The sequence below is a fragment of the Danio aesculapii genome, chromosome 7 (assembly GCF_903798145.1).
Source record: "Danio aesculapii chromosome 7, fDanAes4.1, whole genome shotgun sequence".
Taxonomy (NCBI): Eukaryota; Metazoa; Chordata; class Actinopteri; order Cypriniformes; family Danionidae; genus Danio; species Danio aesculapii.
In genome coordinates this window covers 74,094,109-74,115,372 of record NC_079441.1, presented here as the reverse complement: position 1 = coordinate 74,115,372, position 21,264 = coordinate 74,094,109, and the positions used below count along the sequence as shown (strand labels likewise).

Here is a 21,264-nt window from a genome sequence, read left to right as displayed (position 1 = left end):
TAGGACAAAATCAAAATGATTATCAATATATGGTAAATAATATTAATCACTTATTCACATCTTTATTATAGATGTTTGTTTGTTTCTTCGTCTTCTGTTGTTGTTGTTGTTGTTGTTGTTGTTGTTGTTGTTGTTGTTGTTGTTGTTGTTGTTGTTGAAATGTATACACACTGTAAAAAAGCTTTCCTTACTCAGAGTTTCTCTCTCGTTTCTTATCCAAATATCTAAAACTCTTAAATCAAGAACACTTTCTAGACAAGCAGAATAATATAGTGTTGTGTTCAGACATAATGAGTGGAAATGAAGAGAGTTTCTGATTAAAATAAGCGGAGTAGTCTGATAATGGGCTGAGCAGAATACTGTAGTTGATAATACAGCAGGTTTAAATAAAGCTTTAAAAGGAGAGACAAATGGTGGAAACAGTGAAGTATCGGCCATTAAAGCGGCGCTCGTCTGCGGTTTATTTCCATCTCACAGAGAATCAGACAGAGGAATGAGTGTGAAGTGCGGATGGAGAGACAGGTGTGTGTGTGTGTGTGTGTGTGTGTGTGTGTGTGTGTGTGTGTTCGAGGCGATACGTCACTGTCACTCCAGTGTGTGGAGAACTTTAGCTTCAGACACGTCTCTCTGTGCAGACGCAGCAGCTGAAGAGCAGAGATTGTGGGACTCCAGGAGGACACACACACACAAGAGAATACAGAACACACACATACACACACACACACACACACACACACACACACACACACAGACCCAGCAGTGCATCCTCTAACCAGCATCACTGAGCACCAGTCTTCAATATAACAGCACATTTAGAACTGGTTGTGTTCTGGCTGACTATAGTGACCTTACACTGACAAATCCTGGATTCTGTTAACCCAACGTTGGGTTAAATATGGACAAACCCAACCACTGAGTTAATTTTTTTCAATTGAATTTAAATGTTTTTTTTTTTAACCCAGCTGCTGGGTTTTCCACATTTGACCCAATATTGGGTTAATACAGCCCATCATTTTTGTTGATGTTTCTATAAAAAGAACCTGACCTATGGGTTATTATAGTTCCCTAACCTGAACACTTCTTCAGCTGATGGTGTATTTTTAACGGATCTGACTTTGTTAACTATATAAAAAATGCTGCCTTATATTAACCCAACAGTGGGTCAAATGTGGATAAACACAACCACTGGGTTCTACTAAATTTAAATTATATATATATATTACCTAAGTATTTGGCTTGTTATTATTTGACTCAAAGTTGGGTTAATAAATCCCACACTGTAACCCAGCGTTGGGTCAAATAATAACAAACTCCAAACTTAGCTATTGAAATTGTAATTTAAATTTCATTAAAAAAGTTAACCCAAGGTTAGGTTTGTCCATTTTTGACTCAATGTTGGGTTACAACAACCCAACATTTCTTTAGAGTTGTCATACTTCAGTTTACTGTATGCAACAGATATTAGTAATGGGTTATTATATTTACTGTAAGCAGCATTTCTCTGAACGGTTTTAAATGTTTTTAAGCTAATGGTGTATTTTAATGGATTTAGTTTTCGCTAACCATATGGAGGATGGATGGACAGATGGGGGGCTTGTGGATCAAGGATGAAAGTAAAGAGCCGGCCCCCTAATAAGTAACCCTGGGTTAAACACAACCATTGGGTTACATCAAATTTAAATAACAAGTGTTCGGTTTGTCCATATTTGACTCAACATTGGGTTAATAAAACCCACACTCTAACTCTAACCCAACGTTGGGTCAAATATGGCCAAACCCAAAAAATCTGGGTAAAAATTATCATTTAAATTTCATTTAAAATGTTAACCCAATGTTAGGTTTGTCTATATTTGTCTCAACATTGGGTTATAACAGCCCAGCATTTTTTAGAGCTCTCAGACTTCAGTTTATGCAACAAATATTACAGATGGGTTATTCTATTTAACTTTACCCAGCATTACTCTAAACATTTTGTTTTAAAACTAATAGTATAGTTTTAATGATTTGGTTTATACGCTATCTGCACGGTTACATAGATAGATTACATTGTTAGTTACATTTCCTTAAGAAATGCTGGGTTGTATTATAACCCAACCCTTAAGATCTATTCACATTGAGTAAATGTCGACTGTATTACATCATCAGAACGTCTTCTCCTTTATTTTATGGGAATAAAACATTACATTTAAGTGAGAGACTGAAGGGGAGGAGCCAAAAATAAACCACACCCCTAATGAATATTCAGTTTTATTTCAAATTCATTACAGTAATGCAGAGACCAAAATAAAGTCAAATAAGATGCTTTGTTTAGTGTTTTATTTAACAATCTGTCACCAGGGTGGCACGGTGGCTCAGTGGTTAGCACTGTGTCCTCACAGCATGAAGGTTGCTGGTTTAAGTCAAGGCTGGGTCAGTTGGTGTTTCCCCGTGTTGGTGTGGGTTTCCTCCAGGTGCTCCAGTTTCCCCCACAGTCCAAACACATGTGCTATAGGGGAACTGATCAACTAAACTGGCTGTAGTGTATGAGTGTGTGTGTGTGAGAGAATGAGTGTGAATGGGTGTTTCCCAGTATTGGGTTGCAGTTGGAAGGGCATCCGCTGTGTAAAACAAATGCTGGAATAATTGGCGGTTCATTCCGCTGTGGCGACCCCTGATGAATAAAGGGACTAAGCTGAAGGAAAATGAATGAATGAATGAATGAATGAATGAATGAAAGATTTGTCACAAAACTGACACAATATTGTTTATATTTATAATATATAATAGTCTCAATATATTATATATGAAGGTATTTGCACATACTGTAGCTCTGAGAGTGTGTTGATTACAGGATGGCACAATGACTGGCGTCAGAGCCGCTGTTGTGTTAGCATACTCACATTATTACTGGATAATACTTCAGCAATGATTAGCGTGTCTTGATTAAACTCTGGCTGTTTCCTCTCAGCTGTGTTTACTCCACAGTAAATCACACACTAATGCCTCACTTTACCACATCTGATGCCCTGATACACCCCAGGCGGACACACACTCCTCACACTGCCTCCTCCTGTCTGTGTGTGAAAGAGAGAGAAAGAGAGAGCAAATGTGTACATGTTTTAGAGAGAGTGTGTGTTTGAGAGAAAAGTGAGTGTGTGTGAGTGTGTGTGAGACCGAATGAAAACAGCTGATGGAGTATACACTAACCTGCGCATTATTCAGACACTAGATGGAGACAGACTAAAACAGCTGATGGAGTATACACTAACCTGAGCATTATTCAGACACTAGATGGAGACAGACTAAAACAGCTGATAGAGTATACACTAACCTGCGCATTATTCAGACTCTAGATGGAGACAAACAGACTAAAACAGCTGATGGAGTATACACTAACCTGCGCATTATTCAGACACTAGATGGAGACAGACAGACTAAAACAGCTGATGGAGTATACACTAACCTGCGCATTATTCAGACACTAGATGGAGACACACAGACTAAAACAGCTGATGGAGTATACACTAACCTGAGCATTATTCAGACACTAGATGGAGACAAACAGACTAAAACAGCTGATGGAGTATACACTAACCTGAGCATTATTCAGACACTAGATGGAGACAGACTAAAACAGCTGATGGAGTATACACTAACCTGCGCATTATTCAGACACTAGATGGAGACAGCTTAAAACAGCTGATGGAGTATACACTAACCTGTGCATTATTCAGACACTAGATGGAGACAAACAGACTAAAACAGCTGATGGAGTATACACTAACCTGAGCATTATTCAGACACTAGATGGAGACAGACTAAAACAGCTGATGGAGTATACACTAACCTGAGCATTATTCAGACACTAGATGGAGACAGACTAAAACAGCTGATGGAGTATACACTAACCTGAGCATTATTCAGACACTAGATGGAGACAGACTAAAACAGCTGATGGAGTATACACTAACCTGAGCATTATTCAGACACTAGATGGAGACAGACTAAAACAGCTGATGGAGTATACACTAACCTGAGCATTATTCAGACACTAGATGGAGACAAACAGACTAAAACAGCTGATGGAGTATACACTAACCTGTGCATTATTCAGACACTAGATGGAGACAGACTAAAACAGCTGATGGAGTATACACTAACCTGTGCATTATTCAGACACTAGATGGAGACAGACTAAAACAGCTGATGGAGTATACACTAACCTGCGCATTATTCAGACACTAGATGGAGACAGACTAAAACAGCTGATGGAGTATACACTAACCTGAGCATTATTCAGACACTAGATGGAGACAGACTAAAACAGCTGATGGAGTATACACTAACCTGAGCATTATTCAGACACTAGATGGAGACAGACTAAAACAGCTGATGGAGTATACACTAACCTGAGCATTATTCAGACACTAGATGGAGACAGACTAAAACAGCTGATGGAGTATACACTAACCTGAGCATTATTCAGACACTAGATGGAGACAAACAGACTAAAACAGCTGATGGAGTATACACTAACCTGCGCATTATTCAGACACTAGATGGAGACAGACTAAAACAGCTGATGGAGTATACACTAACCTGAGCATTATTCAGACACTAGATGGAGACAGACTAAAACAGCTGATGGAGTATACACTAACCTGAGCATTATTCAGACACTAGATGGAGACAGACTAAAACAGCTGATGGAGTATACACTAACCTGCGCATTATTCAGACACTAGATGGAGACAGACTAAAACAGCTGATGGAGTATACACTAACCTGCGCATTATTCAGACACTAGATGGAGACAGACTAAAACAGCTGATGGAGTATACACTAACCTGCGCATTATTCAGACACTAGATGGAGACAGACAGACTAAAACAGCTGATGGAGTATACACTAACCTGTGCATTATTCAGACACTAGATGGAGACAGACAGACTAAAACAGCTGATGGAGTATACACTAACCTGCGCATTATTCAGACACTAGATGGAGACAGACAGACTAAAACAGCTGATGGAGTATACACTAACCTGCGCATTATTCAGACACTAGATGGAGACAGACTAAAACAGCTGATGGAGTATACACTAACCTGAGCATTATTCAGACACTAGATGGAGACAAACTAAAACAGCTGATGGAGTATACACTAACCTGCGCATTATTCAGACACTAGATGGAGACAGACTAAAACAGCTGATGGAGTATACACTAACCTGCGCATTATTCAGACACTAGATGGAGACAGACAGACTAAAACAGCTGATGGAGTATACACTAACCTGCGCATTATTCAGACACTAGATGGAGACAGACTAAAACAGCTGATGGAGTATACACTAACCTGCGCATTATTCAGACACTAGATGGAGACAGACTAAAACAGCTGATGGAGTATACACTAACCTGCGCATTATTCAGACACTAGATGGAGACAGACTAAAACAGCTGATGGAGTATACACTAACCTGAGCATTATTCAGACACTAGATGGAGACAGACAGACTAAAACAGCTGATGGAGTATACACTAACCTGAGCATTATTCAGACACTAGATGGAGACAAACAGACTAAAACAGCTGATGGAGTATACACTAACCTGTGCATTATTCAGACACTAGATGGAGACAGACTAAAACAGCTGATGGAGTATACACTAACCTGAGCATTATTCAGACACTAGATGGAGACAGACTAAAACAGCTGATGGAGTATACACTAACCTGAGCATTATTCAGACACTAGATGGAGACAGACTAAAACAGCTGATGGAGTATACACTAACCTGCGCATTATTCAGACACTAGATGGAGACAGACAGACTAAAACAGCTGATGGAGTATACACTAACCTGCGCATTATTCAGACACTAGATGGAGACAGACTAAAACAGCTGATGGAGTATACACTAACCTGCGCATTATTCAGACACTAGATGGAGACAGACTAAAACAGCTGATGGAGTATACACTAACCTGAGCATTATTCAGACACTAGATGGAGACAGACTAAAACAGCTGATGGAGTATACACTAACCTGAGCATTATTCAGACACTAGATGGAGACAAACAGACTAAAACAGCTGATGGAGTATACACTAACCTGTGCATTATTCAGACACTAGATGGAGACAAACAGACTAAAACAGCTGATGGAGTATACACTAACCTGAGCATTATTCAGACACTAGATGGAGACAGACTAAAACAGCTGATGGAGTATACACTAACCTGCGCATTATTCAGACACTAGATGGAGACAAACAGACTAAAACAGCTGATGGAGTATACACTAACCTGTGCATTATTCAGACACTAGATGGAGACAGACTAAAACAGCTTATGGAGTATACACTAACCTGAGCATTATTCAGACACTAGATGGAGACAAACAGACTAAAACAGCTGATGGAGTATACACTAACCTGAGCATTATTCAGACACTAGATGGAGACAAACAGACTAAAACAGCTGATGGAGTATACACTAACCTGAGCATTATTCAGACACTAGATGGAGACAGACTAAAACAGCTGATGGAGTATACACTAACCTGCGCATTATTCAGACACTAGATGGAGACAGACTAAAACAGCTGATGGAGTATACACTAACCTGAGCATTATTCAGACACTAGATGGAGACAGACTAAAACAGCTGATGGAGTATACACTAACCTGCGCATTATTCAGACACTAGATGGAGACAGACTAAAACAGCTGATGGAGTATACACTAACCTGCGCATTATTCAGACACTAGATGGAGACAAACAGACTAAAACAGCTGATGGAGTATACACTAACCTGTGCATTTTTCAGACACTAGATGGAGACAGACTAAAACAGCTGATGGAGTATACACTAACCTGAGCATTATTCAGACACTAGATGGAGACAAACAGACTAAAACAGCTGATGGAGTATACACTAACCTGCGCATTATTCAGACACTAGATGGAGACAGACTAAAACAGCTGATGGAGTATACACTAACCTGAGCATTATTCAGACACTAGATGGAGACAGACTAAAACAGCTGATGGAGTATACACTAACCTGCGCATTATTCAGACACTAGATGGAGACAGACAGACTAAAACAGCTGATGGAGTATACACTAACCTGAGCATTATTCAGACACTAGATGGAGACACACAGACTAAAACAGCTGATGGAGTATACACTAACCTGCGCATTATTCAGACACTAGATGGAGACAAACAGACTAAAACAGCTGATGGAGTATACACTAACCTGCGCATTATTCAGACACTAGATGGAGACAAACAGACTAAAACAGCTGATGGAGTATACACTAACCTGCGCATTATTCAGACACTAGATGGAGACAGACTAAAACAGCTGATGGAGTATACACTAACCTGCGCATTATTCAGACACTAGATGGAGACAGACAGACTAAAACAGCTGATGGAGTATACACTAACCTGAGCATTATTCAGACACTAGATGGAGACAAACAGACTAAAACAGCTGATGGAGTATACACTAACCTGAGCATTATTCAGACACTAGATGGAGACAGACTAAAACAGCTGATGGAGTATACACTAACCTGAGCATTATTCAGACACTAGATGGAGACAAACAGACTAAAACAGCTGATGGAGTATACACTAACCTGTGCATTATTCAGACACTAGATGGAGACAAACAGACTAAAACAGCTGATGGAGTATACACTAACCTGTGCATTATTCAGACACTAGATGGAGACAAACAGACTAAAACAGCTGATGGAGTATACACTAACCTGCGCATTATTCAGACACTAGATGGAGACAAACAGACTAAAACAGCTGATGGAGTATACACTAACCTGAGCATTATTCAGACACTAGATGGAGACAGACTAAAACAGCTGATGGAGTATACACTAACCTGAGCATTATTCAGACACTAGATGGAGACAAACAGACTAAAACAGCTGATGGAGTATACACTAACCTGAGCATTATTCAGACACTAGATGGAGACAAACAGACTAAAACAGCTGATGGAGTATACACTAACCTGAGCATTATTCAGACACTAGATGGAGACAAACAGACTAAAACAGCTGATGGAGTATACACTAACCTGTGCATTATTCAGACACTAGATGGAGACAAACAGACTAAAACAGCTGATGGAGTATACACTAACCTGAGCATTATTCAGACACTAGATGGAGACAGACTAAAACAGCTGATGGAGTATACACTAACCTGTGCATTATTCAGACACTAGATGGAGACAAACAGACTAAAACAGCTGATGGAGTATACACTAACCTGTGCATTATTCAGACACTAGATGGAGACAGACTAAAACAGCTTATGGAGTATACACTAACCTGAGCATTATTCAGACACTAGATGGAGACAAACAGACTAAAACAGCTGATGGAGTATACACTAACCTGAGCATTATTCAGACACTAGATGGAGACAGACTAAAACAGCTGATGGAGTATACACTAACCTGAGCATTATTCAGACACTAGATGGAGACAGACTAAAACAGCTGATGGAGTATACACTAACCTGAGCATTATTCAGACACTAGATGGAGACAGACTAAAACAGCTGATGGAGTATACACTAACCTGCGCATTATTCAGACACTAGATGGAGACAAACAGACTAAAACAGCTGATGGAGTATACACTAACCTGTGCATTTTTCAGACACTAGATGGAGACAGACTAAAACAGCTGATGGAGTATACACTAACCTGAGCATTATTCAGACACTAGATGGAGACAAACAGACTAAAACAGCTGATGGAGTATACACTAACCTGCGCATTATTCAGACACTAGATGGAGACAGACTAAAACAGCTGATGGAGTATACACTAACCTGCGCATTATTCAGACACTAGATGGAGACAGACTAAAACAGCTGATGGAGTATACACTAACCTGCGCATTATTCAGACACTAGATGGAGACAGACAGACTAAAACAGCTGATGGAGTATACACTAACCTGAGCATTATTCAGACACTAGATGGAGACACACAGACTAAAACAGCTGATGGAGTATACACTAACCTGCGCATTATTCAGACACTAGATGGAGACAAACAGACTAAAACAGCTGATGGAGTATACACTAACCTGCGCATTATTCAGACACTAGATGGAGACAAACAGACTAAAACAGCTGATGGAGTATACACTAACCTGCGCATTATTCAGACACTAGATGGAGACAGACTAAAACAGCTGATGGAGTATACACTAACCTGCGCATTATTCAGACACTAGATGGAGACAGACAGACTAAAACAGCTGATGGAGTATACACTAACCTGAGCATTATTCAGACACTAGATGGAGACAAACAGACTAAAACAGCTGATGGAGTATACACTAACCTGAGCATTATTCAGACACTAGATGGAGACAAACAGACTAAAACAGCTGATGGAGTATACACTAACCTGTGCATTATTCAGACACTAGATGGAGACAAACAGACTAAAACAGCTGATGGAGTATACACTAACCTGCGCATTATTCAGACACTAGATGGAGACAAACAGACTAAAACAGCTGATGGAGTATACACTAACCTGAGCATTATTCAGACACTAGATGGAGACAAACAGACTAAAACAGCTGATGGAGTATACACTAACCTGAGCATTATTCAGACACTAGATGGAGACAAACAGACTAAAACAGCTGATGGAGTATACACTAACCTGTGCATTATTCAGACACTAGATGGAGACAAACAGACTAAAACAGCTGATGGAGTATACACTAACCTGTGCATTATTCAGACACTAGATGGAGACAGACTAAAACAGCTGATGGAGTATACACTAACCTGAGCATTATTCAGACACTAGATGGAGACAAACAGACTAAAACAGCTGATGGAGTATACACTAACCTGAGCATTATTCAGACACTAGATGGAGACAAACAGACTAAAACAGCTGATGGAGTATACACTAACCTGTGCATTATTCAGACACTAGATGGAGACAAACAGACTAAAACAGCTGATGGAGTATACACTAACCTGAGCATTATTCAGACACTAGATGGAGACAGACTAAAACAGCTGATGGAGTATACACTAACCTGAGCATTATTCAGACACTAGATGGAGACAAACAGACTAAAACAGCTGATGGAGTATACACTAACCTGAGCATTATTCAGACACTAGATGGAGACAAACAGACTAAAACAGCTGATGGAGTATACACTAACCTGTGCATTATTCAGACACTAGATGGAGACAGACTAAAACAGCTGATGGGGTATACACTAACCTGAGCATTATTCAGACACTAGATGGAGACAAACAGACTAAAACAGCTGATGGAGTATACACTAACCTGAGCATTATTCAGACACTAGATGGAGACAAACAGACTAAAACAGCTGATGGAGTATAGACTAACCTGAGCATTATTCAGACACTAGATGGAGACAAACAGACTAAAACAGCTGATGGAGTATACACTAACCTGTGCATTATTCAGACACTAGATGGAGACAGACTAAAACAGCTGATGGGGTATACACTAACCTGAGCATTATTCAGACACTAGATGGAGACAAACAGACTAAAACAGCTGATGGAGTATACACTAACCTGAGCATTATTCAGACACTAGATGGAGACAAACAGACTAAAACAGCTGATGGAGTATACACTAACCTGAGCATTATTCAGACACTAGATGGAGACAGACTAAAACAGCTGATGGAGTATACACTAACCTGAGCATTATTCAGACACTAGATGGAGACAGACTAAAACAGCTGATGGAGTATACACTAACCTGCGCATTATTCAGACACTAGATGGAGACAAACAGACTAAAACAGCTGATGGAGTATACACTAACCTGTGCATTATTCAGACACTAGATGGAGACAGACTAAAACAGCTTATGGAGTATACACTAACCTGAGCATTATTCAGACACTAGATGGAGACAAACAGACTAAAACAGCTGATGGAGTATACACTAACCTGAGCATTATTCAGACACTAGATGGAGACAAACAGACTAAAACAGCTGATGGAGTATACACTAACCTGAGCATTATTCAGACACTAGATGGAGACAAACAGACTAAAACAGCTGATGGAGTATACACTAACCTGAGCATTATTCAGACACTAGATGGAGACAGACTAAAACAGCTGATGGAGTATACACTAACCTGCGCATTATTCAGACACTAGATGGAGACAGACTAAAACAGCTGATGGAGTATACACTAACCTGAGCATTATTCAGACACTAGATGGAGACAGACTAAAACAGCTGATGGAGTATACACTAACCTGCGCATTATTCAGACACTAGATGGAGACAGACTAAAACAGCTGATGGAGTATACACTAACCTGCGCATTATTCAGACACTAGATGGAGACAAACAGACTAAAACAGCTGATGGAGTATACACTAACCTGTGCATTTTTCAGACACTAGATGGAGACAGACTAAAACAGCTGATGGAGTATACACTAACCTGCGCATTATTCAGACACTAGATGGAGACAGACAGACTAAAACAGCTGATGGAGTATACACTAACCTGAGCATTATTCAGACACTAGATGGAGACACACAGACTAAAACAGCTGATGGAGTATACACTAACCTGCGCATTATTCAGACACTAGATGGAGACAAACAGACTAAAACAGCTGATGGAGTATACACTAACCTGCGCATTATTCAGACACTAGATGGAGACAAACAGACTAAAACAGCTGATGGAGTATACACTAACCTGCGCATTATTCAGACACTAGATGGAGACAGACAGACTAAAACAGCTGATGGAGTATACACTAACCTGAGCATTATTCAGACACTAGATGGAGACAAACAGACTAAAACAGCTGATGGAGTATACACTAACCTGAGCATTATTCAGACACTAGATGGAGACAGACTAAAACAGCTGATGGAGTATACACTAACCTGAGCATTATTCAGACACTAGATGGAGACAAACAGACTAAAACAGCTGATGGAGTATACACTAACCTGAGCATTATTCAGACACTAGATGGAGACAAACAGACTAAAACAGCTGATGGAGTATACACTAACCTGTGCATTATTCAGACACTAGATGGAGACAAACAGACTAAAACAGCTGATGGAGTATACACTAACCTGTGCATTATTCAGACACTAGATGGAGACAAACAGACTAAAACAGCTGATGGAGTATACACTAACCTGAGCATTATTCAGACACTAGATGGAGACAGACTAAAACAGCTGATGGAGTATACACTAACCTGTGCATTATTCAGACACTAGATGGAGACAAACAGACTAAAACAGCTGATGGAGTATACACTAACCTGTGCATTATTCAGACACTAGATGGAGACAGACTAAAACAGCTCATGGAGTATACACTAACCTGAGCATTATTCAGACACTAGATGGAGACAAACAGACTAAAACAGCTGATGGAGTATACACTAACCTGAGCATTATTCAGACACTAGATGGAGACAGACTAAAACAGCTGATGGAGTATACACTAACCTGAGCATTATTCAGACACTAGATGGAGACAGACTAAAACAGCTGATGGAGTATACACTAACCTGAGCATTATTCAGACACTAGATGGAGACAGACTAAAACAGCTGATGGAGTATACACTAACCTGCGCATTATTCAGACACTAGATGGAGACAGACTAAAACAGCTGATGGAGTATACACTAACCTGCGCATTATTCAGACACTAGATGGAGACAAACAGACTAAAACAGCTGATGGAGTATACACTAACCTGTGCATTTTTCAGACACTAGATGGAGACAGACTAAAACAGCTGATGGAGTATACACTAACCTGAGCATTATTCAGACACTAGATGGAGACAAACAGACTAAAACAGCTGATGGAGTATACACTAACCTGCGCATTATTCAGACACTAGATGGAGACAGACTAAAACAGCTGATGGAGTATACACTAACCTGCGCATTATTCAGACACTAGATGGAGACAGACTAAAACAGCTGATGGAGTATACACTAACCTGCGCATTATTCAGACACTAGATGGAGACAGACAGACTAAAACAGCTGATGGAGTATACACTAACCTGAGCATTATTCAGACACTAGATGGAGACACACAGACTAAAACAGCTGATGGAGTATACACTAACCTGCGCATTATTCAGACACTAGATGGAGACAAACAGACTAAAACAGCTGATGGAGTATACACTAACCTGCGCATTATTCAGACACTAGATGGAGACAAACAGACTAAAACAGCTGATGGAGTATACACTAACCTGCGCATTATTCAGACACTAGATGGAGACAGACTAAAACAGCTGATGGAGTATACACTAACCTGCGCATTATTCAGACACTAGATGGAGACAGACAGACTAAAACAGCTGATGGAGTATACACTAACCTGTGCATTATTCAGACACTAGATGGAGACAAACAGACTAAAACAGCTGATGGAGTATACACTAACCTGCGCATTATTCAGACACTAGATGGAGACAAACAGACTAAAACAGCTGATGGAGTATACACTAACCTGTGCATTATTCAGACACTAGATGGAGACAGACTAAAACAGCTGATGGAGTATACACTAACCTGAGCATTATTCAGACACTAGATGGAGACAGACTAAAACAGCTGATGGAGTATACACTAACCTGAGCATTATTCAGACACTAGATGGAGACAAACAGACTAAAACAGCTGATGGAGTATACACTAACCTGAGCATTATTCAGACACTAGATGGAGACAAACAGACTAAAACAGCTGATGGAGTATACACTAACCTGTGCATTATTCAGACACTAGATGGAGACAGACTAAAACAGCTGATGGGGTATACACTAACCTGAGCATTATTCAGACACTAGATGGAGACAAACAGACTAAAACAGCTGATGGAGTATACACTAACCTGAGCATTATTCAGACACTAGATGGAGACAAACAGACTAAAACAGCTGATGGAGTATACACTAACCTGAGCATTATTCAGACACTAGATGGAGACAAACAGACTAAAACAGCTGATGGAGTATACACTAACCTGAGCATTATTCAGACACTAGATGGAGACAGACTAAAACAGCTGATGGAGTATACACTAACCTGAGCATTATTCAGACACTAGATGGAGACAGACTAAAACAGCTGATGGAGTATACACTAACCTGCGCATTATTCAGACACTAGATGGAGACAGACTAAAACAGCTGATGGAGTATACACTAACCTGCGCATTATTCAGACACTAGATGGAGACAGACTAAAACAGCTGATGGAGTATACACTAACCTGTGCATTATTCAGACACTAGATGGAGACAGACTAAAACAGCTGATGGAGTATACACTAACCTGCGCATTATTCAGACACTAGATGGAGACAGACTAAAACAGCTGATGGAGTATACACTAACCTGTGCATTATTCAGACACTAGATGGAGACAGACTAAAACAGCTGATGGAGTATACACTAACCTGCGCATTATTCAGACACTAGATGTAGACAGACTAAAACAGCTGATGGAGTATACACTAACCTGAGCATTATTCAGACACTAGATGGAGACAGACTAAAACAGCTGATGGAGTATACACTAACCTGTGCATTATTCAGACACTAGATGGAGACAGACTAAAACAGCTGATGGAGTATACACTAACCTGAGCATTATTCAGACACTAGATGGAGACAAACAGACTAAAACAGCTGATGGAGTATACACTAACCTGAGCATTATTCAGACACTAGATGGAGACAAACAGACTAAAACAGCTGATGGAGTATACACTAACCTGTGCATTATTCAGACACTAGATGGAGACAGACTAAAACAGCTGATGGGGTATACACTAACCTGAGCATTATTCAGACACTAGATGGAGACAAACAGACTAAAACAGCTGATGGAGTATACACTAACCTGAGCATTATTCAGACACTAGATGGAGACAAACAGACTAAAACAGCTGATGGAGTATACACTAACCTGAGCATTATTCAGACACTAGATGGAGACAGACTAAAACAGCTGATGGAGTATACACTAACCTGTGCATTATTCAGACACTAGATGGAGACAGACAGACTAAAACAGCTGATGGAGTATACACTAACCTGAGCATTATTCAGACACTAGATGGAGACAGACTAAAACAGCTGATGGAGTATACACTAACCTGCGCATTATTCAGACACTAGATGGAGACAGACTAAAACAGCTGATGGAGTATACACTAACCTGAGCATTATTCAGACACTAGATGGAGACAAACAGACTAAAACAGCTGATGGAGTATACACTAACCTGAGCATTATTCAGACACTAGATGGAGACAAACAGACTAAAACAGCTGATGGAGTATACACTAACCTGTGCATTATTCAGACACTAGATGGAGACAGACTAAAACAGCTGATGGGGTATACACTAACCTGAGCATTATTCAGACACTAGATGGAGACAAACAGACTAAAACAGCTGATGGAGTATACACTAACCTGAGCATTATTCAGACACTAGATGGAGACAAACAGACTAAAACAGCTGATGGAGTATACACTAACCTGAGCATTATTCAGACACTAGATGGAGACAGACTAAAACAGCTGATGGAGTATACACTAACCTGTGCATTATTCAGACACTAGATGGAGACAGACTAAAACAGCTGATGGAGTATACACTAACCTGTGCATTATTCAGACACTAGATGGAGACAGACAGACTAAAACAGCTGATGGAGTATACACTAACCTGAGCATTATTCAGACACTAGATGGAGACAGACAGACTAAAACAGCTGATGGAGTATACACTAACCTGAGCATTATTCAGACACTAGATGGAGACAGACTAAAACAGCTGATGGAGTATACACTAACCTGCGCATTATTCAGACACTAGATGGAGACAGACTAAAACAGCTGATGGAGTATACACTAACCTGAGCATTATTCAGACACTAGATGGAGACAGACTAAAACAGCTGATGGAGTATACACTAACCTGCGCATTATTCAGACACTAGATGGAGACAAACAGACTAAAACAGCTGATGGAGTATACACTAACCTGAGCATTATTCAGACACTAGATGGAGACAGACTAAAACAGCTGATGGAGTATACACTAACCTGAGCATTATTCAGACACTAGATGGAGACAGACTAAAACAGCTGATGGAGTATACACTAACCTGAGCATTATTCAGACACTAGATGGAGACAAACAGACTAAAACAGCTGATGGAGTATACACTAACCTGCGCATTATTCAGACACTAGATGGCGCTAAACAGTCAAGATGTAAGACTGGATTGGAATGAAAGGTGATTCTCAGTTTCCAGATGATTGGTGCGCCTAACAGTCTAAAGTTGCAGCATGGCAGTCGAGCCGATACATGTGAATGTGGATGTCAGTGTGTGGATGTGAGCATATTCAACAGACCAATCAGAAATGAGCATCCCAGACAGCCATATAATACATTTATATGAATATAATTCGCAATAAGAGCAAGACTAAGCTGCTATGGATTCTGTTTAGGTCATATGTGGACTCTATTGGTTTGGTTGTTGTGCTCATCATCCTCAGCTCTTCTACATACTGTATTATTTGCTGCATTATGGCAGTAAATGACTGTAAATCAGGGCCAGGACGGGTTTGGCCGTGTGTGTTATGAGTGTGTGTGTGTGCCAGAGCTGTGAGAGCGTCTCTGGAGCTCCGCCAGCGTCCTCTGGCTGCGATACACTCATATATTCACTGAACTCCATAAATGCGGGATTTTGTTGCGTTCGCTCGACGTTAATGCGCAGCTCCGCGTTGTCGCTCGCCGTCACCCACAATGCCCTGTGATTGTGAAATGCGACTTTGGGTCTAATTTATTCCTCCACTTTCTGCAGAAGCCATTTTCCCCAGCAGAGCGTAATTATCCTAATTAGTGCTAATTCAACATGGCTGAGCCCATTTCTGTAATGAGCCGCTCGTCGAGAGCTGGAGGAGGCGGAGGAGGGTCTCGGTTCCCGCCTCCCTCTGTTGCCACAGCAACCGTCTCCGTGGCGACCCGCTCTTGACAGTGATGGGAGATGAAGAGGGGTTAATTTCTCTGTGAAGGGGCACAAATTAAAGCCGAAATGAAAGAGGGAGTCAAATGCCGCCTGTTTGCAAATGAACTTCTGTCAGACACGGGCAAAAAATACAGCAAATAATGAAGCGCTCTGCCACCAAACGCAGCGAGGACACGCCAACATCACATGCCAGCCCGGCTGAAAAGAACTGCATTTCAGCATATTCACAAAGAGAACTTATTACAGGGGGAAAGAAAGTCTCTCTAAGAGTGTTCTTGTGTGTGTGTGACCTGAATGATCCACTTTAACTGCATGTAAAATCTATTATAGTTTTTGACACATTTTTTAAACACTAAAATCAATCTTTGCATCAAGTTTCAAGTGTTGTCCTTGAAATATGGTGAACTGAAATATATTTAAGTGTCGGAAATGACAAGTGGAGCCAGCTGAAAACACACACGGAGATATCCAAGGCCAGGAACTCATATAATAAGCAATGTAAAAGGCTTTATTCTAGATATATATCAAGGTTATAATAGTTCTGGAATTTTCATTAGTTTTAGCATTTTGTGTTCAAACTGAATTAGTTTTCATGAGTTTGTAGATGCAGATTTGCTTGTGTTTATTAGTTTCTATATTTTGAAATTGCTCAGTTTTAGTTGAGTTTTTAATAGTTTCAGTATTTGTTGTTGTTGTTGTTTTTGTAAATTAGGATATTTGTGAGGTGTAAGATTGAAATTCACCAGAGTAAATAGTGTATAATGTAAACTCAAGCTCAGAGATAGGCTACACGAGAACACTATCATCTACCACTAGCATCTCCCCATACAGCAGCTCACAGGACAGCAGCCTTCAGTACAACACGTGTTCAAGGCTGCTTCTGGGGTTAGACACACAGTAGTGATGGGAAGTTCAGATCTTTAAGGTGAACCGGACCCTTGTGACCAATCCTCCCATGTTTGAACTCAACATATCAGAATCATGTAGTCAGCGATCATAATGTCAGTCAGTTCCACATCAGCATGATCTGAAGAGTTTCCTACAGTGAAGTTCTGCGACCCGACTGAAGCAGGATTCACTTATTTAAACTCCATTATGACTTTCTGTGATGAATAAAGGAACGTTTGGCCTGATCCGCTCATTTAACCTGCGCTGCAGTCGTTCAGGTTTAGTTCAGTCTCAGCGGGCTGTCATGTAGTGTTTGTGTTCGGTTCACTGAATCACGCATGTGCAGTATTATCGCTTCATCACTTCTCAAATCTGATCTCTGTGTACTGTTCTAATAACTCGATAACTCAGTATATATTGGGTTATTTCCAGTCTGAGGGGGATCAGGCATGTAAAAAGTAGTTCATTTCTGGATAAGAGTGCTTACTGGAGACGTGAATCGATTCAAATGATTCAGTTCGATTTGGTGAACTAGTTTAACCGGTTCACTTAGAAGATCCGGGTAAAAGGAATGATTCGATCACGATCAATAAATAAAACCTATTATTGGTCTATAATCATTTTTCCATTCATTTTTGTTAACAATAATAACCTTGATAGATATATATATATAAATATTTTAATACTTTTTTAACACATTTCATTACATTTAATACTTGTTAATATTCATTCATTCATTCATTTTCCTTCAGCTTTGTCCTTTTATTCATCAGGGCTCGCTACAGTGGAATGAACCGCCAACTATTCTAGCAAAGGTTTTAGGCAGCGAATGCCCTTCCAGCTGCAACCCAGTACTGGGAAACACCCATAAACACACACACTCATACACTACAGCCAGTTTAGTTGATCAGTTCCCCTATAGCTCATGTGTTTGGACTGTGGGGGAAACCGGAGCACCTGGAGGAAACCCACACCAACACGGGGAGAACATGCAAACTCCACACAGAAACACCAAATGACCCAGCCTGGACTCGAACCAGAGACCTTCTTGCTGTGAGGTGATTGTGCTACCGACTGCAGCACCGTGATTTCCAGAAATATAAATATCTAATGTAATATAGTGTATTGAGAAACGTTCAGGCCTATTATAGTTCAGCATTCAGCAAACGGGTGCTGACCGTCTGTGTTGCTGTAAATGCCTGATGTTTCTTCAGCTGCGGCTGTTTCTGAATGTAGTGCTTTCGCTTTGCATACGGTATATGATTATTATGATAATTATATTTTTAATAATACTGACCGAACCTGTCCACTGGTGCAGAACGGCTGGAGCTGAGTAGACATTTTTTCACTTCATTCTCAGCAGAGGCTGATTGACACGCTGCAGCAGGGGATTGTGGGATTCCCAGCGGTGACCACATGACTGCTGAACTTATGCAAATCAGATGCAAAAACTCACCGTCAGCCAATCAGAGTAGTTTTGATGCGTGTTCAGTGCTGGATTTCATCTACAGTTCTTAGTTATACAGCAGGTTCTATATGTGTTATTCAGCTGGAGTTTATTATTTGTAAATAACCAAACTGGTTTTGGGCGGCTCAGTGGTTAGCACTGTGGCCTCACAGCAAGAAGGTCGCTGGTTCGAGTCCCGGGTCAGTTGGTGTTTCTGTGTGGAGTTTGCATGTTCTCTCCGTGTTGGTGTGGGTTTCCTCCAGGTGCTCTGGAGTGTGTGCGTGTGAATGAGTGTGTATGGGTGTTTCCCAGTACTGGGTTGCAGCTGGAAGGTCATCTGCTGTGTAAAACATATGCTGAAATTAGGGCTGTGTGATTCAGGGAAAATATCTACTTTTATTTTTTGACATATATTGCGATGAGATTTTTGGGATTTGATTTTGTAGTCAAGCTTCAGCTCAGTAATCTGGATCGTAGCTTCTTATTGTAAAATGCAGTTAAGAAAAGAAACTTAAAAGATATTACCTTATAATATTAGCAAACTAAAACTGAAATTGTACTTTGCTGTTGCTCGCTTCTACATTGAGAGTCACTGGCAATACTTTCAATAGACTTTTAGCAAGACGCTCCTCATCCAGCAGCCTGTGGTGCTTCTTTAGCTGCTGGGTGTTGTATTTCCTCGTGCTGTGGCAACACTTCTACCACGGCTCTGACAAATTTCCTGGTTTTGTTTGGTGTCTGTGACTTTGAAACAAAGATATTCCCATATTACTGACGTGCTGTTTTTCTTTGATATTAATTTGTGTATTAATGCTTCTGAAGTGGCGGACGCCATCAGCCCTGTTTTATTGTGGGTGTTCTGTATAGTTCAGTTGTGCAGTTCTGATTGGGCAGAATGAAAGTGTGCTCACTCAACTGGCTACTAACCGTGCATTCACACGGGGCTTCAGTGTCAAAGCTTGACTGATGGGGCTGATGTCATCGTCATAGAAGCGTCAGCCAATGAAATTCGTCTGCAATTGGCTACTGTCTGAGCTGGGGGATTTTGCATAAAGCGATCTGATTGGCTGATGCTTCCATTGACGCTTGAAAAGGTGAGAAATCCCCAACTTCTGTAGTGAACAACACCGCTGAAGCAGCGCCGACTGATCCACAGTTCAGTTCAGCAATGCTTGACGTCACCCATTCAAAGCTGCTAATCCCAACGTTTCAAATTGCGATTCGATTCTGATTAATCGCACAGCCCTAGCTGGAAAAGTTGGCGGCTGGGGCATAGCAACCGGGGGGGACGGGAGGGATGCGTCCCCCTCACTTTTAGACACAGTTTAGAAACAGGCGATTAATAATTATATGAACGTATGATCTCATACAGCCGTCCCCCCCACTTTTAAAATGTCCGCTACGCCCCTGGTTGGCGGTTCATTCCGCTGTGGTGACCTATATTCTAGAGTCTGTATGCAAAACTGTGCTGATGTTTGATATGAGACCCAGAGATGTTTGAGATGATAACGTTTCATTCGCTTTAAACCTTTAATCTTGATCTCACACACACACACACACACACACACACACACACACACACACACACACACACACACAGATCTCCGACAGTGTGATCATTTCCAGCCAGATACAAACATGTCTCCATTAATCCTGAATGTAGATGTTTTGAGGTTCGACACTCACATTCTGTCTTCCTCCAAGCGTATAATCACCGTTTCTAATGAAAAATAACAATGTTACGGCACAATCATCCTCAAATGTCACTGTCGCTCTTCAATACGACGGCTGCCACATGAAATTCAAATGAGT

General features: G+C 40.6%; 1 protein-coding gene across 28 annotated transcripts in view; it reads left to right on the top strand.

The window, feature by feature from the left end:
* Window positions 1-21,264, top strand: part of LOC130232565 (receptor-type tyrosine-protein phosphatase delta-like) — a 389,872-nt gene that overhangs the window by 117,561 nt on the left and 251,047 nt on the right. The window lies entirely within an intron of this gene.